The sequence below is a fragment of the Astatotilapia calliptera genome, chromosome 5, assembly GCF_900246225.1.
Source record: "Astatotilapia calliptera chromosome 5, fAstCal1.2, whole genome shotgun sequence".
Lineage (NCBI taxonomy): Eukaryota > Metazoa > Chordata > Actinopteri > Cichliformes > Cichlidae > Astatotilapia > Astatotilapia calliptera.
The window spans coordinates 37,945,486-37,971,613 of record NC_039306.1 but is presented as its reverse complement, the minus strand read 5'-3'; the positions used below and the strand labels follow the sequence as shown (position 1 = coordinate 37,971,613).

The 26,128-nt window shown below is 43.5% G+C and overlaps 1 protein-coding gene across 5 annotated transcripts in view; it reads right to left on the bottom strand.

Annotated features, from left to right (window-relative positions):
* The window catches only part of nfasca (neurofascin homolog (chicken) a), a 165,792-nt gene that overhangs the window by 101,502 nt on the left and 38,162 nt on the right, over positions 1 to 26,128 (bottom strand). Inside the window, exons 1-2 of one of the 5 annotated variants that reach the window (XM_026169155.1) lie at positions 13,817 to 14,055; positions 13,618 to 13,693 (exon numbers count right to left, since the gene is read on the bottom strand). The exons of 1 other annotated variant lie outside the window; for it this stretch is intronic. The gene's annotated coding sequence lies outside the window, so the exon portion shown is untranslated. Of the gene's footprint in view, positions 1 to 13,617; positions 13,694 to 13,816; positions 14,056 to 26,128 lie in introns of those variants that run through there. 3 more of the 5 variants (XM_026169159.1, XM_026169160.1, XM_026169156.1) reach the window with 3 other exon arrangements.

Below are 26,128 nucleotides of genomic sequence, written 5' to 3'. Positions count from 1 at the left end.
ATCATTCAGCTCCATGTGAAACACTGCAGCCCTGCAGCTGACAGCCACGTCACACTAAAGTCACTTTGGTCGGTTTTAATTATTTGTATAACATATATATGTAATATAAACCTGGGGGTGAAAACAGCTGTTTGAGAGCAAGTCCTTAAACGACACCACAGACGAACCAGCAGCCGTTGATGACCATCCACTGCTCAGATATGTGTTTGTACGCTGCAGACATGAAGGGGCAGACACAATAACTTATTTGTGATTACTTTTATTTGAAACCATAAAATCCTTCATGCAACAAAGCAGTCACATGTAGCTGGTTCCAGTAAAGCTTTCTATTATGGGAATGAGACTTCCTCACTGGTGCTTTGTTCTACAGTACACCCATGCAATGCCCAGTTCTCCACAGTACTTCATTTATTATATGTAGACCATAAGAACCTCTTCATAGGATCTACATGTGAGAAATTATCTTCAGCTAGTCTTTTCAGCTTAGCGACAAACAGGCTTAGTGCTTTAAACATGGGGCTCGTGCTGCGCCTGCCTGACACACGGGTCTACATACCACAGACGCTTTGAACAAGTGTCTGTGGGACACAGATGCACTCCTTTAAAGCACGAGGTTTGTGTCCTATTTTAAGAACAGGAAATGAGCCGTCGACAGTGCTTCACACATGCAGCCACAGAAACATCTGTGTGTGTCCAGACATAATGTTTCTTTGTGCCAGAAGAAATGAAAGTGTGCTCTCTGTCTCACTCTTATATCACTCCACATCAACAATCACCATCCCCATCGTGTTGTCAGTTAACTCCACCTCTATCTTCCTTTGTCGTACTCTTGTTCTGTAGACGATCTCTCTGCATCTTTCTGACTCTTACAGTCATCCCCATCCTTCTCCTATTGTTCCCTATCATTGTTCCCTCGATCCATTAATCCATGTGTTCTATCTTTTCCTCCACGTCTCCATGAAGCATTGCAGCAGGTCAGTTTGTCACCTCATTACCACATCTGGATCTCACTTTGCACTCACACACACACACCACCTATACAAAGAAAACACTACCCCCTTTCCCCCTCTCATCTGCCTTTTGAACCTCCTTTTTTTCTCTCTTGTTTTTGTCCAATGAGAAAGCTGTCTGGTCACCAGGGCTCCTTAGCAACAGTCCCACTAGAGGAAAGAGGAATGAAGGAGGTAGGGAATAGGAACAAAGGATGAGAGTGGTGGGGTGATGAGGGTAAGAAGGGATGACGATGAGGAGGAGCTGAACAGGAAAATCAGCCCCTGCAGGAGTGTGAAGCTGGAGATGTGTGTGCTGTTATTTGTGTGTGTGTGTGGGGGGGGGGGGGGGGCAGAACTGCATGAATAAAGTGTGAGAGTGGGGGCATGGGGCATGTGTGGCTTCGGCTTTCCATGCTTGTGTCTCAAAGTACATGAAGATAAGACGGCGATGCCACGATTGGGTCCAACTGAATCAAAAACAACAGAATAAATCCTGGTTTGTAAATCTCACCTGCATTAGAGGACTACCTGTGGTATGACATCAGCAGCCAATGAGCATGTTCATCTCAACACTGGACTGTCCATGTTTTACATTATGTGTGGTCAGTGTTCGGGAGTAACAGAGTACATGTACCACCGTCACATATTCAAAATATAAAATATGAGTAACTGTATTCTGTTACAGTTACCGTTTAAAAAGGTGGTAATCAGAATACAGTTACTTTGATGAAATAAATGGATTACACGGCGGTCTTTTCCTGTTACATATGTTCGGCTGTCCCCTCTCTGTTTTTGGTTTCCACGCCGGTGGAAACCCAAACAAAACACGCATTCAGAGGCTCTGATGTCTGTGTCTCAGTCTCGCGGCCCATGTTACCTCTACTTGCGGCCTGCATAATGACGTGAAGAAATATTTTCAATAATTATTATTTAAAAAATGATTTAATATGAAGGCAACAGGAAGTGTTACAGGCATCGCCTTAAAGCATGTAGCCTGATGGGCAGTGTAGTCCGTGCTGCAGGGAGAATGGACTGCTGTACCCGTGATGTGTCTGTGAGGAGGGAGAGAAAGGAAAAGTACGAGCTGTCTCCGAGCAGAAACGGGAGCTGGAAGCATGTAAATATAATAATAACCACTGCAGCCAAACAGAGAGCCTGACGAGCCCAGCTGTAAGTAAGCTGTTAAGACTCGACTGTACACCGTGTTCCTGTTTTCCTCTGAAACAATAAGTTCTGTTGGAGCAGTCTTTCGACGCCTCTCTCTGTCTCTGCTAGCAAAGTGACCCAGACAACAAAGTAAAGCTAGTTTTCAGCTACGAGCCCGACACGAACCAGACGTATCAGCCAGAGGTCCCTTTACTACGGTTCAGAGCCACAGACCTGTTTTATATACACGCTGAATAGTTTTCTACACGAGATCGCTGCAAAAAGTGCAGCCTTACCTAATGTCCACCTACTGTTACTCATTATATTAAGATTTAAACATCTAGCTGGTGTTGGTGTGGAGAGTAACCTTCAGTAATAGTAATAAATCACAGCAATAGTGCATTCATGTAGTTGTAAACAGCATGATAATATATTATTAAGTAATCCAAAGTATTCAGAATACGTTACTGTCATTGAGTAACATTACATTACAAAATACATTTGGGGCATGTAATCTGTAATCTGTAGTAGGGCTGGGCGATATGGCCTAAAATCCATATCACGGTATAATTTGAAGCACGTGCGGTAACGATATATATCGCAATATATTCTTTTCTTCTGTATAACGTATTTTCCACACTATAAGGACTTAAAATACTTTAATTTTCTCAAAAATCGAGAGTGTGCCTTATGTATGAATTCTGGTTGTGCTTACTGACCTCGAACCAATTTTGGCTTCAGAAATCTGTTAAAAACGTTTTAGTACAACTTTGGTAAGCCGCACTGCTTGATGGATTGTCAGAGCATTACGGCGGCTGTGGTGAGGAGCTTCACGGAGTAATCTGGGTCCTAAACCAGTGTTGCCAACTTAGCGACTTTGTCGCTCTATTTAGCGAGTTTTCAGACCCTCTTAGCGACTTTTTTTCTAAAAAGCGACTAGCGACAAATCTGGTGACTTTCTGGCGTTATTAGGATGGTTTTTTTACTCACTTTATGTCTCTTCCACGATGTTATTTCTCTCTCCAACAACGTAGGTTACAATTACATTAGCATGGCCAATTATGCAAATTAGGCGATGACATCATTTAGCGACTTCTAGCGACTTTTAGGACAGCAAATAGCGATTTTCCTTACTGAGGAGTTGGCAACACTGTCCTAAACTCCGTCAACTTCAGGTCCCAAAGTCAAACGAACACTGAGAGTTAAAAACTGTCTAAATTCTTTCATCTTTAATTAAATCATCAGCGTTGCTGCTTTACCAGGTGTAACAATTAAGTTTAACATCCAGGCATCCATGAAAACAGAATTTATTAAATTTAACGGAGTTAGAAGTTAGCAGGAAGTTAGCTCGCTAGTTTCGCTAGTTACCTAAACATGATATAGCATGTTCTGACTGAGAGATTTCTGAAAAAATTCAAACGTACAGCTCCGCTATCACTTCCAACATAAATGAAGACAGGAAACTAAACAGCAGTGACGTTTGTAGGGTTACTGAAGTTGGGCTAGCTGGTATATAATGATGTGCTACGTGATCGCTAGCGACACAGCTATGTTAGCATAACATAAACATGTAGTGGAATACATTTTAAAAGTAACCTTCCCAACACTGTGTGTGGTGATTGCATGTGTTAGAGCATTCAGTGAGATAAAACTAGACAATAACAAATAAAGAGAAGCAGTAAAAAAGCCAGTATCTGAAGGTCAGAGTAAAAGCAGAGCGGTGTGTGTGCTGCTCTGTGAACATGTCCACCAGGCCTAATTTGCCAGCATGGCCCCATCTGCCTTGAGGTCACTGTGGCTAATAAAGCCATTCTGCTACGTCTGATCTGCTCTGCAGCCTCACACAGACACATGGACATGCACACAGTTGTCATTTGTCTGGCATAATTACACCATTACCAAATTTAATTTCCGCAGGTCCCCCTCCCTCCATTTGTGTTTTTTTCCTCCAGCAAAATGGGGTTAAATGTGTGTGTGTGAGCTGGCCTCTAACAGCCAGTCTTCCTCTGGCACTGTGGTGACCATGGTGAGTTAGTAAGATGTGCCCACATGTATGTATGTGATTATAAAATACTGTGGGGCTGTTGGAGCTGCAGACAAAGCACACATACACTCAAAATAACACGATATAAAAGTAATCAGTAATACCAATAGCATCGTTCTGTGAAGCATCTATGAAGCTACAAGCCCAGCACTGAGTCAGCCTCACTAAAGTCTATAAGCCTGCGACATACAGAGGAAGCCACAGGTCCTCACACAGCATCAACTATGTACATATATCACAACCACACTACACTGGGACTGCATATTTTCAACACATAAGTGGTAATTATATTTCATTACAGAAATCCAAATGACTCACCCATCACATCTTTGTCTTACTCAATAGTTAAAGAAAATGTGTACTGCATGAATAAGGTAAGCAACTTGAACCTAATGCACTGAATATGTAAGCATGCTGATTAATGTGGAGGCAGGGTCAGTTTGGGCTTGTGCCGTCTGGGCCCTGGGGCACTGCCCCAGCTGCTGCATCACAACCTACCCCTTTGCTATGCCTGACCTGTTTTCTAGTAGTTTTCTGCATTCAAGTATATATGCAAATATGTGCAAGTATATATCAAGCAGTTTGTCACATTTCAGCCTCCAAACACTCTCTGATAAACTCCCCTTATTAGGCTTCCTGGTTTTTATTTGCAAGGTTAGATTTGTGTGCAAGCGAACAGTTAGCTAGCTCTGATAGATGCCAGCTCACGCTAAACCAAAGACTGATGCAGATGCACGTAATTAAACTACGAGCAACATAGGAGTTCTACGTTTTTGGCAAAAACATGCAGATTTGGTTCAGAATGATTTCTGCTGATTAAATAATGATTTTACTATACTTCCTTTATCTTTTCATTGTCTAAGTATGACATCTACTCTTACCAGTAGCAATGTAGAAACAGAAAATACTGAGCAGAAATGAGTTAATGCTATTGGTGCAGCCCCAGGCCCCCTTGGTCACCTCTGCATTAGTATGGCGTTATTTTTGTGCCACTATTCTGAGCGCACGTAAACAAAAAGTTTGCAGGTGCAAGTGTTGCATTTTGAGGAGAAATTTATTTTGAGCGAAGAAAAGCTAAATTTGAGTGAACAAACTTCATTGCTGCGTGCAAAAAATGTATTTCAGTGTTTGCTATTATCCACACACACACACACACACTCTCTCGCTCAGTTTTTGCATTTGCGCTCACTCGCAATGTGTCGGTCGCGCTCTCAACATTTCTGCCCATGCACGCTCAACTCTTTCTCTACACCGTTATATTTGTGCCACAAAACCAGCCAATCACAGACTTGGATGCAAAAATATCTGATTGGCTGGTCTGGTCTCCAATCAGCTCGAAATGATGAAATGCAATATCCCAGAATGCATTTCATCCAAAACTCAAACGAGGCAGTGGCGGAGGAACACAGAGGGGCGGAGTTTGAAATATTATTCTTTCTGGGTCACAAAATAAACTTTTGAGATATTTTCATGTGAGAATGTTTCTGTGTGAACTTCAAATACCTGCTCGATTCATCAGGACATCACATATTTGCATAAGTGCTCTGATGTTTTCAGAGATGCATGTTACCCACCAGCTGACCGGGTCACTCGGGTTAAACATAATATAAAAGGCTGAACTGACAAAACCACCACCAGGTGTTACAGGAAAAACCATAAAGCCTTTGAACTAAAACAAACGCCGTGGTGACAGTGATGCACACTGTTGTTGGTATATATGTATGATTTGTATCACCTTCATGTTTCCACACCGATATCATGACCAGCAGCTTTACAGCTGTGGCTCCAGCAAACATCAGCTGATACTAGAAATTAATATAAAATAAATTCTAACAACAGCTGATCAAACTTAAACGTGCTGCTGTTTAGTGCGACATCCGCTGGTTTCCTCTTTCTGGCTCAAAGTGGGCGATAAACAAGAGAGACAATCAGCTGCTCATTGATCAGTTTCAGGATTGAAGTAGCAACAGGAGAGGACAGAATAACTCCAGCTTTGTGTCTTTTTCATTGTAGCTGAAGTCCGGGACGAATCGCGTTCCTTTTCCTCTCAATACAGATGTGTTGTAATTGGTCCAGCCCAGAGTTGATCATGACCAACTGGCTAATCCACCACCTTTCATTGTTTATACCGTTACAAAGAAAAACACACAAACATAAAAATGAAAAATCACCATCAGCCCACCGAGCAAATGTCCGGTATGCCCAATGGCCAGTCCAGCTGTGCGGTCAGCTGGTGGGTAACATGCATCTCTGAAAAGGTTAGAGCAACTTTGCAAATATGTGATGTCCTGATGAATCGAGCAGGTATTTGAAGTTCACACAGAAACATTCTCACATGAAAATATCTCAAAAGTTTATTTTGTGACCCAGAAAGAATAATATTTCAAACTCCGCCCCTCTGTGTTCCTCCGCCACTGCCTCGTTTGAGTTTTGGATGAAATGCATTCTGGGATATTGCATTTCGTCATTTCGAGCTGATTGGAGACCAGACCAGCCAATCAGATATTTTTGCATCCAAGTCTGTGATTGGCTGGTTTTGTGGCACAAATATAACGGTGTAGAGAAAGAGTTGAGCGCGCATGGGCAGAAATGTTGAGAGCGCGACCGACACGACACATTGCGAGTGAGCGCAAATGCAAAAACTGAGTGAGAGGGGCTGCTGTTGTGTGTGTGTGTGTGTGTGTGTGTGTGTGTGTGTGTGTGTGAGTGTCTGTGTGTGTGTGTGTGTCTGTGTGTGTGTGGGTAATAGCAAACACTGAAATACATTTTTTGCACGCAGGAATGAATTTTGTTCACTCAAATTCAGCTTTTCTTCGCTCAAAATAAATTTCTCCTCAAAATACAACACTTGCACCTGCAAATGTTTTTACGTGCGCTCAAACATTTTTTACGTGCGCTCAGAATAGTGGCACAACAATAAGGCCATACATTAAACCCTCACTGAAGAGGTTTTCTAGCACATCATCACCTGTCCTAACTAACAGCAGGGCAGGATGTGGAGAGTGCAGATGCACGACGTGCCTTTCATGTGGTCATGTTGTTAGGTGACCCACAAAAACAGGTTGTTGTGTGTTGTTACAGTGCTAATAGATGAAGGGGGGGATGATACTGACTTCATCACATTTCTAAACACTTTATATCTTTTATCTGATAGATACATAGATCACTATATAATACAATGCATTATATACTGTACCCTCTAACAGAATGCTGGGACATTGTGAAGCTTCTCCTCACTAAGGTGAAGCACACACTCACAATGTCTGATAGGAAGTTTTGGTTTTGTTATGCTTTTATTTTGAAGTCCACTAACCACTGTCTCTTCTTAAGGTCAACTTCCTGAAGGCCAGATGGAGTGCACACATGATTACGGACTAATGATGTTCACCTGATGGGAATTCCCTGATTACCCACTGTCAGTGGGGTGAACCATTAGAGCTGGAGGGAGGGGTTGACATGGTGTTAACATGAGTGCAGTACTTGCTGCAGTGTGTAGCCACCAGCTCCTCTTCCAGATACACTGCAAGTATACAGCACGCAGTGTTTTAGTGAACGAGTGAGTATACCAGCTGTACTGTGGAGGAACAGCTAGCTGTGCTAATGCTAATGCTACTGATAACGACAAACCTTGTGCGTGTGTTGTTTTTCATAGACATAAAGCTGGTGTATGACTCGTACCATTACGTTCAGCTACACCAGTACAAAGACACAGATATAAGTTTTTTTATTCAAAGCATATTTTGCTGATGAGTACTCATCCAGCCCCACTGTCTACACACACCTGTACAGGTAACGAGCAGATTTAGCTGTATGCCAGGACTAAACTGATGCAGCACGGAGAAGCACAGCCAGAGAGTATGAACATGGTGATATGGTTCCAGCTCTGACTGATACTGTCAGTGACGATTAGTAAAGACACACTACAGCCCTCTGTATATAATCACAGCTTGTGTAATCTCCTTTGTAGTTGTATTAGGTAACAAGGAAATATGTGGCTCCATAATTGAGTGGTTTCAGCTGGAGATACAAATCCACTTTTGGAGTGCATCAGAGCACGTGGTGTAAAATCTGCCAAATGAAAACACGTGGAGCTACCTGTTGTGACAGGACGAGGTCAAAGGCAGCTTCGTTTGTCACACAGGCCCTCTGGGTCCCTGAGAAGCCTGTAACTTGTGATGTACACACAACAAGAACCTACAGTAGTAAACTGAAAGCAGACACACGTTCCTCTGCATCCCGTTAAGAGCACGATTTGTATGTGACGTCTTTGAGCATTGTTCTTTGGAGTCCTGATCACACAGTGACAATTTGTTCTGATCTTGTCCCTTTGGCCATGAAAGGAGGGGGTGGAGAAAGAGCGAGGGGGGATGGGCGGTGGTTAGCATGAGACCAAATATTTGCAGTGAAAGGCCCGTCATTGTCCATTAGACTTTCTCTCCTTTCTGCTCTCTGGGTGCATTAACCTCTTCTTCAACAATGCTCCCGAACAAAGGAAGTACTGTATGTGTTTATGTGTGCGCCCGAGTTTGTGTGTGTGCGTTTGCTTTTCTGCCACGCCCACACACTGTCCATCCCCTGCATCAACACACACGCACACACACACACATATACTAGTCTGTCTGCCACAGATGATCAGAAAAATATTGACTGTTGTCTTGTGTGCACATCAGTCATCGCCCAGCATGTGTGTGTTTGTTGGGTTGTACTTAAATATATTTACTAAGATGTGCTTCATTCACAGCAGTTATGGTCTGATGTGCTCTCTTTAAACCAGCGGTGCGCAGCCTCTTGTGCTCCACGGACGGTTTAATGTCAGACCGTCACGGAGCGGCCTTTAAGGTGTGGCGGACAAATGCAACAACAAAAGGATACGACCGAGAGAACCGCGGCGGTATTTTGTAAATATAACGGTAAACGTGAATTCACTGTCTGTTAGCAGCGTGCTGCTGAAACGCGCCAACACTGACGGTAACGTCCTCCTCTCTGCCCCTTAATGCTCTCTGGTCGCTATAGTAACGGGTACATATTTCTTTCAAGATAAGACGCACCTACAAAACAAATATAAAGTACATGAAAATATATACTTCACCGTAATGCTAAATCGATGAGAGCCCTGTGCTTGTTTCTCTGCACCGAGGCGCTCACACCTGGGTATAGTTGGGGGCGATGACTTGATTTAGTTTTTCTTTGCCACCAAAGAAAAAAAAACAGAACGTTATTCATAACGCAGGGGGAAAGACCCAGGGAAACCGAGTTAACGATAAACCCCCTGGAAACCATACATTTCACACCCGAGCCTCAACTCTCGCAGCCCGGGGGTGGGGACGGCTGCTTTAGACTGTAATGTGGTCGATGCTCTCATCAGCAGTAAGTGTGTGACGTTGCTTTATGAACATCTGCTTTGTTTTGCTTGAAATGACAAAATACCTGATTGTAATAAGACAAACACAGCAGACGATGTCTCACACTCATGGCCCTAGCCTTACCCTGTATCTTTAATGCTGCTGCTGTTTAGTTCATTAAGAACTGTGATTTTCAGACACAGTTGGTTAGCCGACTCTTACCTGATGGTTTGAAGACCATTCCTGACGTGATCATTATATGACCCATTTTTGTAGTGCCACAGTAGTATTACGTTAGCATCCCACATCATATAAATGTTCTCGTGTGATTTATTTATACAAAATGTCTTGATGAGTTGTTCCTGCTGACATTAGTGGAAGATGATCGAGTAGAGACCATGTGGAAATAACTGCTGACTGCAGCAGTGTGGAGTTGACTGTGCAACTTCACTTTTTAAAGCATCATTTCTACTTGGTATCAATGTTTGGCTGCAATTACATGCAACTGTTTAGTAAACTGCAAGAACATTATTATTCAATCTTCAGTTCAACTGAATTCCCTTTTATTTATGCAATACCAAATCACTACAAGTGTTCCCTCAAAGTGCTTTGTGTTGTAAGGTCAAGACTCAACCATAATACAAAGAAGAAAAGAAAACCCCAACAATCACAGCAAGCGCCAGTGGGAAGGAAAAACTCCCTTTTAACAGGAAGAACCCTCCAGCACAACCAGGATAAGGGAGGGGCGGGGCCATCTGCTGCGACTGGTCAGTGTGAAGGGAGAGAGCCAGAGATTAATAATTACTATTAACTGAATGCAGAAGTGTGTATTAACACCTAATGAGTGAAAAAAAAGGTGAGTGAAGAAGAAACACCCAGTGCATCATGGGAATCCCCGGCAGCCTACATCTATTGCATAACTAAGGGAGGATCCAGGGTCACCTGGTCCAGCCCTAACTATATGCTTTAGCAAAAAGGAAAGTTTGAAGCCTAATCTTAAAGCTAGAGATAGTGTCTGTCTCCTGAATCCAAACTGGAAGCTGGTTCCACAGAAGAGGGGCCTGAAAACTGAAGGCTCTGCCTCCCATTCTACTTTTAAATACTCTGTGAACAACAAGTAGGCCTGCAGAGCGAGAGCGAAGTGCTCTAATAGGGTGATATGGTACTACAAGGTCATTAAGATAAGATGGGGCCTGATTATTTAAGACCTTGTATGTGAGCAGCAGGATTTTGAATTCTGGATTTAACAGGAAGCCAAAACAGGAGAAATCTGCTCTCTCTTTCTAGTTCCTATCAGGACTCTTGCTGCAGCATTTTGGATTAGCTGAAGGCTTTTCAGGGAGTTTTTAGGACTTCCTGATAATAATGAATTACAGTCGTCCAGCCTGGAAGTAATAAATGCATGAACTAGTTTTTCAGCATCAGAGGGATTTCTATGATTTCTCTGTGTTATTGTAGAGTCCTAACCTTAAAATATAAAGCACCACGCAGCACCTGTTGTTGTGATTTGGTGATATATACAGTACATAAAACTGAATTGAACTGAGTGAACCACGGTCAGAACTAGAGCAGGGTGATATGGCCAAAAATATTGATCACGATATATATTTGAAAATTTGCGATAACAATATAACCGACGATATAATTGGTGCGAGACAAAATACAACTCCACAACATTACTAGCGCAAAAAGACAACCTTCCATTTATTTTCACTTAAACAAGAAGCTGGTTTATATGTACATTAAAGCTTTATAAAAATGTAACAGTGCAAATGCAAATTCCTTGCTGAAAGTTTAACCAAAAGGCATTTCCAGTAGAAATGGGCTGACATATTCTGAGCATAACCATGTATAATATCCACTGAAGTTAAAAAGAGCTGCTTTGTAACATTAAACTGCAGTGTGCAGTACGTATTTTTCGGACCATAAGGTGCACGGGATTATAAGGCACATTAAGCGAAACAAAGCAGTCAGATAAATCAAACTTTATTAAACTCATTCTTCTTGCTTCCTCCACTTCTGTACCATTGATTCATTAATGTTGAATTCTCTGGCAGCTGCTCTATTCCCATGTTGTTGCAGTATATTAATGACTAACCTCATATTGTGGATGGATTATCTCAGTTGTTCTCCTGACTGAAGTTTGGTCCGTTTACAGCATCCTGCTATGCGATTGCATTTGTCTCTAACCATCAGGAACCTTCACGTTAACTTTTATAAGTGGAAAAGTGTTAGTGTTGGTCCTCCAGCTTCACTGTTTATGTTATGCTAACATAGCTGTGTCGCTAGCGATCACGTAGCACATCATTATATACCAGCTAGCCCAACTTCAGTAACCCTACAAACATCACTGCTGTTTAGTTTCCTGTCTTCATTTATGTTGGAAGTGATAGCAGAGCTGTACGTTTGATTTTTTTCAGAAATCTCTCAGTCAGAACATGCTATATCATGTTTAGGTAACTAGCGAAACTAGCGAGCTAACTTCCGCTAGCTTCCTGCTAACTTCTAACTCCGTTAAATGTAATAAATTTTGTTTTCATGGATGCCTGGGAGTTAAACTTTATAGTTACACCTGGTAAAGCAGCAATGCTGATCGTTTTATTAAAGATGAAAGAATTTAGACAGTTTTTAACTCTAAGTGATGCTGCAGTGTTGTTTGACCTGAAGCATACGGAGTTTAGGACCCAGATTACTCCCAGATTTAAGAGCATCTTAGTCCGACAAATACGACAATAACAACGGCCACTTGTATGTTCTGCAAAAAAATGTGCTTTGTTGTGTATCTGACGGACAAACACCAAACCAGTTCCACATCACTGAAGTTGCACCATTTTTACAAACCAATTCTGGTTCATCTGTTTCACTCAACAATCGGCCATGTGCGTATGAAAACAAAGGCACTGCGCATGCGCGTTTTACTCCCATTCTATCGGGATATTTCATTTTCCTATCGTTGCCTAACATTATACCGGTATTACCGTGAACGGTATAATATGGCCCAGCCCTAGTCAGAACAATGGTTCACTTTACTGTTGGTCAACGATGCTTTACTGAGCACACAAAGCACTCTATAACACACAATCACACATTCACATTCAGTGCTTTACTCTGTTTTGACTGCAATCACTGCCACTCACTCTGATGGATGGACTGGGGCCAATCTGTGGTTCAGTATCTTGCTCAAAGACACTTCAGTAATACACAGCACAGAATATAGCTGTGTGTGTGTGTGTGTGTGTGTGTGTGTGTGTGTGTGTGTGTGTGTGTGTGTGTGTGTGTGTGTGTGTGTGTGTGTGTGTGTGTGAGACGACCAAAAATTTGCATGCTACTATACTTGTAGGGACCAACAGTCACTTTTGCAGATAAAAATGTGGTTTTAGGCGTGGTGTGACAGTTAGGTGATGTTAGGTTCAGGGTAAGGGTCTAGGGACAGTATCATGTCAATGTCCTAACTAATTAGTAAAAACAAAGGTGTGTGTGTGTAACTGTCTCCTCGTTTCACCGTCAGCAGTCGGAATCATCATTGAAACAACAAATATAAAGGCATTTAAAAACAAAAGCAAAAGGCAGATAACACTTTTGTGGACAAAAAATATCAGACATAACTGTATGAAATGATCACGTCTGCAGCTACGCAGCGTTCACACTGATATTGAGCACCAGGCTTACCCGAGCCTCGTCCCATGGAACAAGAAAGAATTCCTACAACAGGCTGCACTACAACATTCATTCACACAGGGTGCAAGCTTCCTATCGCACACAGGTTTCTGTTTTAAGGCTGATACTAGGCTGATTAATGTGAGGTGAGACTCCAAAATATGGAGTTATTGACAAAGATTGTAACCTTTGAAGCATTAGAATAACAGTTCAGCCACTAGTGTCTTACACACAGTTTCTTTTGAAATAGTAGTATTGCAGTACAGACTTGTCTTTGTGGAAAGTTGGTGATTAAATATCTGCCATTTATCCACATGATGTGACAGATTCTGAGTCACGCTGCTGTGGTTATTATCACTGTGATATTCTGGCCTTTGAGTGAAAAGATCAAGCTGTCTAACTACACAAACACACAGAAACAGTACAACATGAGTACCTCTGTCAGTGCAGCTCTTTTGTCCAGGTGTACAGCAGTGCTGGGTGACTACGCTGTCTCTCCATCTCCATCAATCCTTTAGCATCCAAAGGGAAAAAAGAGAGAAAACAAAGACTAAGCAACTGTCAGGCAAATACAGAGTAAGGCCACAAAGATAAAAGATGGCAGTATAAAAAATGGGGGCGATGCTGTACTCTACCCATGAATGTATTTGCTCCTTTCTGTCCCGTTCTCTCATTCTGTGTGAGGCTCACTGTTCCTCAGGCTTTCTCTCTGTGTTACACACTGATGCCCCATCTGTCGCCGCCCCCTCTCATTCCCATCCCACCTCATACATTATTAATGAGTTTCACACACACACACACACTTCTCTGTGCATGTAGTACAGCCGAGGAAGCCCCCTCAGTTAGTTCAGGCTTATCTGAATTTTCCTATAGAGATTGAAAATGTGACGTCATTCAGGGGTAAAACCGCAAAGGATTCTGGGAACTCGTGGCAAGAGGTACTTTCAATTGAAATCAGTTACACAGCGATAAAAAGAAACACAAAAATGGCAAGAAGCTGTTGTGTTATTAACTGCAATAGCCGGTCACATGACAGCCACGGGAAGCCGACGGGTAAAGAGATCGGTTGTTATCGGATTACGTCGTTGAGGAGAAATTGTTCGAGCCATGTTTCCGAAGTAACAAAGACGCGACTGGATTGCAGCCATTCAAAGATCAAATATAACGTCCCAGAACACTCCAGCTCACAGGTTAGTCTGCTCCAAGCATTTACACGAAGGTCAGTCTGCTGTTGTAGTTAATGCGTCATTTTTCTTAACATAATTGATGATATAGGTTACAAGCAAGTCTGGCGCTGAACAGAAATTGTCGCGCTATGCTCCTTTATTTATTGTGCATAAATAGTAAATTGTCCTGACACAATATTGCGTTTCGCTTGTGTTATTATGGTACATTGACAAAAACATATACTTTTATTCACAGGATAAAACAGTTGTTTTGTATCACTAATTGTCCAGTACGATTACAGCATACAGTATTATTGTCACTGCTACATTTCTGTGATGCTACCAGAAATTATTTCCACTACTAATTAATTACCGTTGAGCTCAAAGGTCCTATTAATAAACGGTTAAGGAATGTGTATTTATGACGACGATTTGTGAGACTGGTAAACTTATGATACGTACGATGGTCTTTCTTTCTACACGGTGCATTTCAAGGTCCTGCACCCATCCGTCGGTAAACTGTACCTGGGCTTGTTGCAGTGACCTGAAGTTACTAAACTTCATGAGTGTATGCACTCACTCCAAGAACCGTATAATTATAAATATGAGCGTGGTGAAAGTTGGGCAGCACGCTAACGTCTTTTGTCCCTCTGTGTGCTCATAAGGGTCTGACCCTTTCACTGGTTTGATTTTTTCCTCGTATCTTTTCTTTGACTTTTCATCAAGTCTGTCTTTGTACGGACCGGCATTGTTCTCCTTTTGTTTTGTACATACCTTTTTGGGGGGCAAAGAAAAAAAAAGAAGGTATTGGAACCGAAGAATGAACGTTTTGTGGTGCTGCAAATGCTTGCATTTGATGCAGTACTTGGATTGTTTTGCCACGAGTTCCCGGCATGCAATGCGCGAAAGTCACGTGGTCTGTCAATCTCTATTGATGAAGCACAGCTGGAAGCTGGGCCGCTCTACACTGGGGGCAGGGGCCCCCGTAAATCAAACTTTTAGAAGTTGAGAAATAAATAACCATTACCCACAAACTGAATATGGACAGGATTTACTACAGTGGCTGAAAAATCCACTGGAAAAGGCACAAATGAGATGGTTTCACCTCTCACTCACTCTGTTTGTGCGCAGGCTCACACAGCACTCGGCAGAGATCCCGCCCCCCAGCTCAACATCCAATCACTGTTGGTATGCAAATGAGCCGGTGTCAGGTTTCTCAGTAGGCAGGGCAGAGCAAACTGAAGCAGCAACAATCTGTGGTCCAAATCACAGTGACTCGTGAGATGATTAACAAGTGAAAATCCATCTGCAGGCAGTGGGAGAGCAGTCCACTGTTGTGTTTCCCTCTGTGAGCCCGTAGGCTGCAGAGACACAAAGCCCCGCCCAGCTTTCAACAGTTTCCTCGTTTCATATTCTGATGTAATCACAGCGATTTCACTACAGCTAGTTCACCCCCAGCTTCCAGCAGCTCACAAAGGTCCAGCCCCCTGTCGTGTTACATCATTTGGTGATCGCAGCCCATGAATCAGATCTTTATTGTCACTGTTAGCAGTTTGGCATCTCTCCATCGGCAGGATGTAAGTTTTTACATTCAGATTCTTTTAAGACAAGAGAAGAAGATGAACTAGACTTAAGAGGTACCTACACAGGGAATGTATGTAACACACCACAACATAATTATCTGCACAAATAAGATACGTACAAGTTATATCCATTGTAAACAGACGAGCTTAAAATAAGACAACTTACGGGAAAGTAACAGTAATCTAATTACTTTTTTGCAATTGTAATCCCTTGCTTGTTACATGAAAAAAGTAATCAGGTTACAGAGATGTGTTCCTTGTAATGCGTTCCTGCCCCTCTCTGTTGTTTTATTTTTCAGTTGCACCCCTGAGGGAATCGATTCTAGCTTGGATAACGTGATATCGAATTATATTCAATTAATATCAATTAATTTTGCCCGAAACGCCCGAATCTCAGGATAAACCTCACAAAATTTCAACAACCACCAAACAGCTAAAACAGTAAATGAGAGCAGGAACACGGATTCTGCACAGAGACATTCATAGCGCAGCTGTCAACAATGGCGGCAGCTAGTTAGTTTTAACTTTACTCTTATTATTCTTTCTGGGTCACAAAATAAACGTTTAGCATATGTTCAGGCGAGAATGTAGCTGTGTAAACCTCAAATATCTGCTCAGTTTATCAGGACACCACATATTTTCAAAAGCGCTCCGACGTTTTCGGAGACGTCTGTTACCCACTAGCTCGTTAGCGAGCCGGGGGCAAGGCTCACTAGAGCCGTGAGAACACCGGACTCCCGGCAAATCGTTTTCAAACCCACCGCCGTCTTTCGCTACTCAGGTTAAACATATATATAAGTCACTTAGATAACTTAAATGTTATTGTTTGGCTTTCTTTATTATTTTATTTGTTCCTGAGTAAATCGGTTTGGCTGAGATTAAAGTTATAGTTTTTGCACAGCTAAAACTGTCAAGCAGACAGCTGATTATCAGAAGTGTGAGATGCTCGAGAATTTACTCCGGTGTCCTGTTATATTTTAGAGTGACATGTGGCTTTCTCACCGACGGCACGGACACGGTCGGGGCTGAAAGCGACAGCTCGCTGATGCTGATGCGTCGGCGGCTCCACGCTTTGTGTTTACGTCCTTTTGGCGCTGATTCTGAAGCTGCAGTCAACAATATTGACTGAACCAGCAGCAAAAGAAGATCCAAACTACGCTTCACGTAAACATCGTCATGAATTCCCTCTTAGCTTTGCTGTTTTGCTTCCACCTTCTCTCTCTCTGTACTTCAAGAACAGTTTCCCAAATCAAATTTAAACACTTTAAAATTATGCAAAATGCGTTACTGCAAAACGCTCAGCTGTGTCTGTAATCAAACCTCTGCCACTTTGCTCTGCTTCACATGAGATGCATCAGGTAACGTTCAAGTGTTGATTAATGGTTTTCTTTAGTTTTTGATGTACTGCAGAATATTTTTATAAAATCCAGACCAGGAAAATCACCTTCATGTGTTTCTGTGTTTTATCCTCAGTCACTTTGACACAAAGGCCTCTGCTGTGATGCTCACACCTTTGATAAAGTCTCACAAGTGTCAGCTTTCTTTTTATAGATACAAAAATATGGAAATGTGCTGATACGTGATCAAAATTATAATATTTCTGACTCAGGCAAAATTTCCCCGATTCAAATCGAATCAAATCGAACAATACCCAGCCCTAGTCACGAGCCTTGTGTGCCTTGGGGTGGGACACCCAACATGGCCAGGTCTTAAGGTGTAATCCAATTACATGACAAAAACAGTTCTCCAGAGCAGCAGCATTTAGAAAGTCGGCAAGTGTTTGTGAGTATTTATTCACTTTAAATATAGTTAACATTATAGTTAGCAAATATCCACAACTCCAGCTAATGTTGAAGCAAAACAAGAAAACCACTGAATCTAATATGTGAGCTTGGAACATGAGAAGAAGAACGCTGTGAAGTGGTGCTGCAGCTAATGATGAGAGACCACAGAGGAGGAGGAGGAGGGATGGGGCTGGGCAAAAGAGAAGAAGACCCCAAACCCCCCACCCTCCAACAGAGTTTAAACTGACCTGAGGGCTGTGCGTGTGTGTGTGTGTGTGTGTGTGTGTGTGTGTGTGTGTGTGTGTGTTTGGCCTCCTGACCTCAGCCTCTATTTTCAGCCCTCGCCTGTCTGCTGCCACACCCCCAGAAAAATCAATGAGCTCCCATCCAAACGGCTGCTGGCTGTGACATGACCCTCGCATATCATTAAACAGATGCCCTGAGAACAGCGGAGCATCCTTTCCCCCATCGCTGCTTCTTAAGCAGCCAACCAGCCTCGAGCTGTTTCTGATGCTTTTAGCAAAAACATCCAATCACAGACTCTTAGCTCCTGTGCTGAGAAAACCAGACCTGATGGTGCCTGAGGAGCTGAACCCAACCAGACTCCGGTCACTCTGTGCCACGGTGAGGGGAATGCACACACACCTAACTGTGTCCTGTCAGGACAGACCTCACCCTGGGCACAGAGAGAGTACACACACATACACTCTGACTCATTACAAACTGCTGGTTGGAGGGTTGCAAATTAAAAAAACACTTGTTAAATGAATCTTATGTTTGTGCATCTATGCTTGTCCTCTCCCTGTATACACCAGGGAAGCTGAAACTGGAAGCTTCCATCAACACACACTCTCTCAGCATGTCAGCAGATCCAGTATGTGAGCCTGTATCAATAAAATGGGCTGTGACCCCCCCTGTAACAGGAAGTGTACCTCAGAGAGAGTCAACAGCATGTTTGATAACCAACACTCCCCGTCAAGGACTGGGACTCCTGACAGACACTGGAGGACTCCTGGTAATGTGGCCAAGGCTAAATCCAGAATACACAGCAGCGTATTAGAGCAGTCATCACCTCCAGGACCCAGCTGGGCCCAGCAAAGTCCAACATATGAATAAAAGTCCAGCACGTTTCTGCTTGTGCGTGTTTGTGTTTCAGAATCATAAAAAGCTTCAAGCACACTCAGGCCTGTGAGGCTCATTCAGACCCTGAGCCGTGGCTCTGTGCTACTATATTAACTGCCATGATGCACTGAGTTTTTCCTTTCCAGTCACCTTTCTCACTCACTATGTATTAACAGACCTCTCTGCATTGAATCATATCTGTTATTAACCTCTGTCTCTCTTCCACAGCATGTCTTTATCCTGTCTTCCTTCTCTCACCCCAACCAATCACAGCAGATGGCCCCGCCCCTCCCTGAGCCTGGTTCTGCTGGAGGTTTCTTCCTGTTAAAAGGGAGTTTTTCCTTCCCACTGTCGCCAAAGTGCTGCTCATAGGGGGTCATATGATTGTTGGGTTTTTCTCTGTATCTATGAAGCGCCTTGAGGCGACTTTTGTTGTGATTTGGCGCTATATAGTGGGGCAAAAAAGTATTTAGTCAGCCACCGATTGTGCAAGTTCCCCCACCTAAAATGATGACAGAGGTCAGTAATTTGCACCAGAGGTACACTTCAACTGTGAGAGACAGAATGTGAAAAAAAAAATCCATGAATCCACATGGTAGGATTTGTAAAGAATTTATTCGTAAATCAGGGTGGAAAATAAGTATTTGGTCAATAACAAAAATACAACTCAATACTTTGTAACATAACCTTTGTTGGCAATAACAGAGGTCAAACGTTTACTATAGGTCTTTACCAGGTTTGCACACACAGTAGCTGGTATTTTGGCCCATTCCTCCATGCAGATCTTCTCGAGAGCAGTGATGTTTTGGGGCTGTCGCCGAGCAACACGGACTTTCAACTCCCGCCACAGATTTTCTATGGGGTTGAGGTCTGGAGACTGGCTAGGCCACTCCAGGACTTTCAAATGCTTCTTACGGAGCCACTCCTTTGTTGCCCGGGCGGTGTGTTTTGGATCATTGTCATGTTGGAAGACCCAGCCTGGTTTCATCTTCAAAGTTCTCACTGATGGAAGGAGGTTTTGGCTCAAAATCTCACGATACATGGCCCCATTCATTCTGTCCTTAACACGGATCAGTCGTCCTGTCCCCTTGGCAGAAAAACAGCCCCATAGGATGATGTTTCCACCCCCATGCTTCACAGTAGGTATGGTGTTCTTGGGATGCAACTCAGTATTCTTCTTCCTCCAAACACGACGAGTTGAGTTTATACCAAAAAGTTCTACTTTGGTTTCATCTGACCACATGACATTCTCCCAATCCTCTGCTGTATCATCCATGTGCTCTCTGGCAAACTTCAGACGGGCCTGGACATGCACTGGCTTCAGCAGCGGAACACGTCTGGCACTGCGGGATTTGATTCCCTGCCGTTGTAGTGTGTTACTGATGGTGACCTTTGTTACTTTGGTCCCAGCTCTCTGCAGGTCATTCACCAGGTCCCCCCGTGTGGTTCTGGGATCTTTGCTCACCGTTCTCATGATCATTTTGACCCCACGGGATGAGATCTTGCGTGGAGCCCCAGATCGAGGGAGATTATCAGTGGTCTTGTATGTCTTCCATTTTCTGATGATTGCTCCCACAGTTGATTTTTTCACACCAAGCTGCTTGCCTATTGTAGATTCACTCTTCCCAGTCTGGTGCAGGTCTACAATACTTTTCCTGGTGTCCTTCGAAAGCTCTTTGGTCTTGGCCATGGCGGAGTTTGGAGTCTGACTGTTTGAGGCTGTGGACAGGTGTCTTTTATACAGATGATGAGTTCAAACAGGTGCCATTCATACAGGTAACGAGTGGGGGACAGAAAAGCTTCTTACAGAAGACGTTACAGGTCTGTGAGAGCCAGAGATTTTCCTTGTTTGAGGTGACCAAATACTTAATACTTATATCTGGAACAAACTCCCAGAAAGCCTCAGATCAGCTGAAACACTCAGTTTATTTAAATCCAGGTTGAAGACTCACCTGTTCTCAGCTGCATTTGAATAAAGCACCAAATCTACGCTTTTAAGCTTAAATTTCAAAACTTACATTAACTACTGATCTTATCTATTTCTGATCTTATCTGTTTTGTTTGTTTGTTTGTTTGTTTGTTTGTTTGTTTGTTTGTTTGTTTGTTTGTTTGTTTGTTAAGTGGGTTTAGAGCTCTGGGTAGCTCCCCAGCTGGGTCTAGAGAGTATTTTAAATTCAGGGAATTTAAAATAGAAAGTAGCTCGTCCACAGAAGGACTGGTAGCTCCCCTTACGATAAGGGTTCAGATCGCGCGAACAGGTGTGAAATGTGTGTGTTTAGTTAGTTTGTTTGTTTGCTTGTTTTAATCAATTTTAAATCATGCTTTTTATTTGTTTTTGTTTCTAATGTCTCTGTAAAGCACTTTGAATCACCTTGTTGTTGAATTGTGCTATACAAATAAATGTGCCTTGCCTTTCCTTGCCTTATTTTCCACCCTGATTTACGAATAAATTCTTTACAAATCCTACCATGTGGATTCATGGATTTTTTTTTCCACATTCTGTCTCTCACAGTTGAAGTGTACCTCTGGTGCAAATTACTGACCTCTGTCATCATTTTAAGTGGGGGAACTTGCACAATCGGTGGCTGACTAAATACTTTTTTGCCCCACTGTATATATAAAATTGAATTGAATTGAACATGCACACGCCCTCGGGGCACACTCTGTTGTATTGTTTTTTCCTGATTGTGATTGGCCTGTTGAACCTGCAGCCCGACCATGGTAGTAGACTGGCTCACCCACCTTTTGCTCTTTCTCAGAAATCCTGTTTCCACATCTACTCCCCAGTTACTTGGCTGAAGTTTGCTCGTTGTTCCTCGGGGAACTCTCCTGTTCTACACTATGGTCGAGTTGGAACTCACCCAGGATTTTTGTTTTGCAGTCACAGTGAGTCTTTGTGGAAACCTGTTACTCAGCTGCCTGCCCACTCTCCATCCTGCCTCTTTTGTCTTCACTGGATCCCCCTCATCCTCAGCCTTCTCAGTTGCCTGCTGGCCCTCACTAATAACCTGTCTCTGTCTGAATGTTCATCATGGAAATGTTTCCTGCACAGATACTCACTGGTGTGCAGAGATATGTTTGTAGTTAGTTCCAACACTCAGCACATGGAACCAGGTTATTAGCTGTATGTGAGTCAGGGAGAGCACACGTCCACTTCACACTGTGAGCTTTGAGGTCTCTGACAGTATCGGTTAATGTGTACCTGCCAAGGCAATTATCTGCTGGTTACAGAATATACAGAATATCTCTACCTGTCTCTGTTATCAATGAAATGTACCAGGGTTATTTTTTTTATTAAAGAACATCTCTCTCCTTCACGATGCATACAAAAGCTACTCTTCATCAGTTTTCATGTCTGTTACTGATATTTGAAAAAAAAAAAAGGTCCTGGTTAAACAAAGCGCTGTATAAATGTTGTAGGTTTTATTTCTTTATCATAAAAAGGTGAAAAGAGCCTGACAGTATAGTTTACAACTCCAGTTCAACAACGCTGGCATGATGTGACAGCAGAATATGATCAGACTCATCTCTGGACTCTTGAGGACAGTAACAGACTGAACTACAGTAAATTAATACAATACATTAATAATGGATTGGATTTATATAGCGCTTTTCAAGGCACCCAAAGCGCTTTACAATGCCACTGTTCATTCACTCTCGCATTCACACACTGGTGGAGGCAGCTACAGGTGTAGCCACAGCTGCCCTGGGGCAGACTGACAGAAGCGAGGCTGCCATATCGCGCCATCGGCCCCTCTGGCCAACACCAGTAGGCAGTAGGGTAAAGTGTCTTGCCCAAGGACACAACGACCAGGACAGAGAGCTCAGGGATCGAACCGGCGACCTTCCGGTTACAGATGCGCTTCCCAACAACATTACTGTACAACAGACTCGTAGAAAGCCCTGAGCACGGTGCGACAGGTGTTTAAAGACTCCGCTGCCTCAGTACCCAGTCCAGTTTACCATCTGAGCGTGCTCTGAGGTGTCCTCCACAGCCCCTGGATTCAAACAGGAGTCGGAGGTTTCCTGGTCCTCCTAAAGTCCACAATCACTTCTTTGGTCTTTGCCACGCTGACCTGCAGGTGGTTCTGCTCGCACCATGTCACAAAGGAGTCCACCCCAGCCCCGATGATTTGAAAATCCCACAAACATATATTTCATTAGAACAAAGTGTTACAGCAGGCCACCCTGTATGGGTGAGGAGAATGTGGAGCTCTGGAACCAGAGAGCCTGAGCTCTGTGTGGTGGGTAACTCAGGAGGCAGAGCAGGTCATCGACCAATGGGAAGCTGGGTGGTGCTTGCTCATAGGGGTCATGTGATTGTTGGGTTTTCTCTGTATGTATTATTGTAGTCGACCTTACAATATAAAGCACCTTGAGGCGACTGTTGTTGTGACTTGGCGCCGTGTGAATAAAACTGAACAGTCTTATATTAACTCATACATTTTGCAAGTCAGACATTCTCTGAGATGTTGATGCATCTCAATCATCCAGGTAAGCAAATCTCCAAAAGTTGATCCTGTTCATCTGGACGCAGCGTTTTGTGGGAGAAACGTTTCGTCATCATCAGGTGACGTCTTCAGTCTCAGCTGACTGCAGGTTTCAATCTTATAAACAGCACATTTGCACAATGACTGAAACCAGCCCACTGAAGGAACGATGGGCTGGGAGTCTCAATCAGCCGAGACTGAGGAAGTCACCTGATGATGACAAAACCTTTCTCCCACAAAACGCTACGTCCAGATGAACAGGATCAACTTTTGGAGGTTCTGTGAGATTAGTGGCTCCAGTGTGCTGCTTTGCTTTGATCTCTTCCACAGCACGTCTTTCAATGAAGACCCAGCCCTGCTGAGAGGGATCTATGTGAAGATAGCATTCCTCCACCTTCTGCCATCAGTTCCCAGACATTTCTTTGTTAAAAGGAGTCTACACAGTGGTAAACATGGCTGTGTCCCAACTTCCCAATATTTGTCTCAGTTTAAACATTACTATTTTTCTGTGTTCTGTGAATAACAGATAAGAGTCATTGCATTCTGTTTTAGTAACATCAGGCCTCTTCAATGAGCTCTTTTCTTCATATAATAACCAGATACAAGTGTGTCCTGCTGAAATGAATTACACTGAAATGGTTAATGTGTCTCTTCTAGCATTGCAGCACAGGAATTATCAATACAATCCAATTTTATTTTGATCACAGCAGTAGTCACCTCGAGGTGTTTTATATTAAAAGTCAAAGACAAACCCCAACAATCAAACGAGCCTCATGAGCAACAGAGGTCAGGAAACAACATAACAATGGCAAACAAAGTAATGTTTTCAATGCTTAAACAACGCAGAGGCATTTTCATCTGAAAGAAAACAGCAGACAGCTCACCTACACATACAGTAAGGGTGTGCTGGGAACACGGCCCAGGTCCGTGAGAGCTTCAGCTCTCACCTCCGGCAGCGCTTCGACTGCATTCCAAGGGAGACTGGGGTCATTGAGTCCAAATGGACCAGCGCCTCCATTGCTGAGGCTGCTGCACTGAGCTATGGCCGCAAGGTGGTTGGTTCCTGTTGTGGTATTGCTTGAACCAGCTGGTGGGCACCAGAGGTGAAGGGAGCCATCAGGCCGATGAGTGAGTCCTATCACTGGGCAAGATACTAACCCCGTGTTTGCCTACTGGTGGTGGTCAGAGGGCCCGGTGGCGCCTGTGTCCGGCAGCCTCGCCTCTGTCAGTGCGCCCCAGGGCAGCTGTGGCTACAATGTAGCTTGCTATCGCCAGTGTGTGAATGTGTGTGTGAATGGGTGGATGACTGAATGTAGTGTAAAGCGCTTTGGGGGTCCTATCAGACTTGGTTAGCCTGTGGGACTTCTGAGATGTGGGAGAAGTTGATTTAGGCCGTGGAAAAAGACTTTCAGACTGCCTCAAAGTAAGTCTGGCAACCCATCAGGTGACTCAGGAGGGGAAAGGAGTGCTCTGTCATTGTCCACTCCAGGTGTAGTGTTGCTGACTAACTGAGGATACTGTCGGGTGGTGGAAGTACATGATGACCGCCTTATTGTCACTGACACGCCTTCCATAGAGAAAGCAGAGTCTAGGGAGAACTAGGGACAAGGGGGGTGACTCATGCATTACCGGGGGGGGGGGGGGGGGGGGTCACCAAGTAGCTAACCAAGTCCTTGGTGGCAGGGCCCCTGGGGTGGATGGGGTTTGAGTTCCTGAAGGCTCTGGGCTGTCTGGGGCTCTGGCAGGCCTGCTGTTTGGCTGGTATGGGAGGATCGGCAGCTGATGCAGGTCAGCTGTGTCCTCCAGGCTATAAAAGCTGGCACAGGTGAACTGCTCTGTCTCTTCCACTCTACCTGATATCAGCCTGATATCAGCCTACTGGTGATCTTTACATCTTGGTTCGGCTATGTTTATTTTAAATGTAAAAATATTATGTTATATACAAGAAAATTAATTTATATATTAAAACAAACTTAAATATAAAATATTTAATGTTTGTACATTATTTTAAATTAAATATACAAATCATTTTATACTTAAGTAAACTTCTTGTGTGAACTCCCTTCTGGTCACCTACTTTGAGGCAGTTTGTGACAGTGCGCTCCAACTACAGAGGCGCCACCCTTCTCCTTCTATGCCAGGATGCTGGAAAGCAGCGTCTGTGTGCGAGGCTACACAGAGCCTGGCCTTTCTTATCAGTCGAGACAGGACACCAAGAAAGAATTTAACATTTTGAGTGGTCGGACAAGAGGACAGCTTTCTGCATCCGTCTTACAGCAGCAGCATTTCTACATGTTGTTCATGTTTTCTTTCTTTACCTGTGATTCAGTAAAAGGACCAGATGTTACAGTCCCTGATAATGCATTGCTTTAAATGGAGAGACTCTTTAGGGACGGCTGTTATGAGGAAACCCAGAAACGTTACCAGCAGCACACATCGTTGTGTGCCTCAACTTTCGTTCTTTTACCCGGGCTGATCTGCCGTTTTTCTTGGTTAGGTTTGGGGATTAGAGATCTGCTCTAAATGATTAAAATTTGGGCCACATCGTCAGTAGTGGACCTTGGATTCATCGGGTGTTTCGGCCATTATCACTAGACAGCTCGGATCTCAGCTGACCCTTCTCACCCTGGACACAGTCTGTTTGACCTGCTCCCCTCAGGCAGGAGGCTCCGGTCCATTCGCACCAGAACCTCTCGCCATAAGAACAGTTTCTTCCCCTCTGCTGTTGGACACATGAACAATAACCATATGACTGTACCCGCCACTAACACATGACCCTACGCTGTGTCACTGCATCATTCC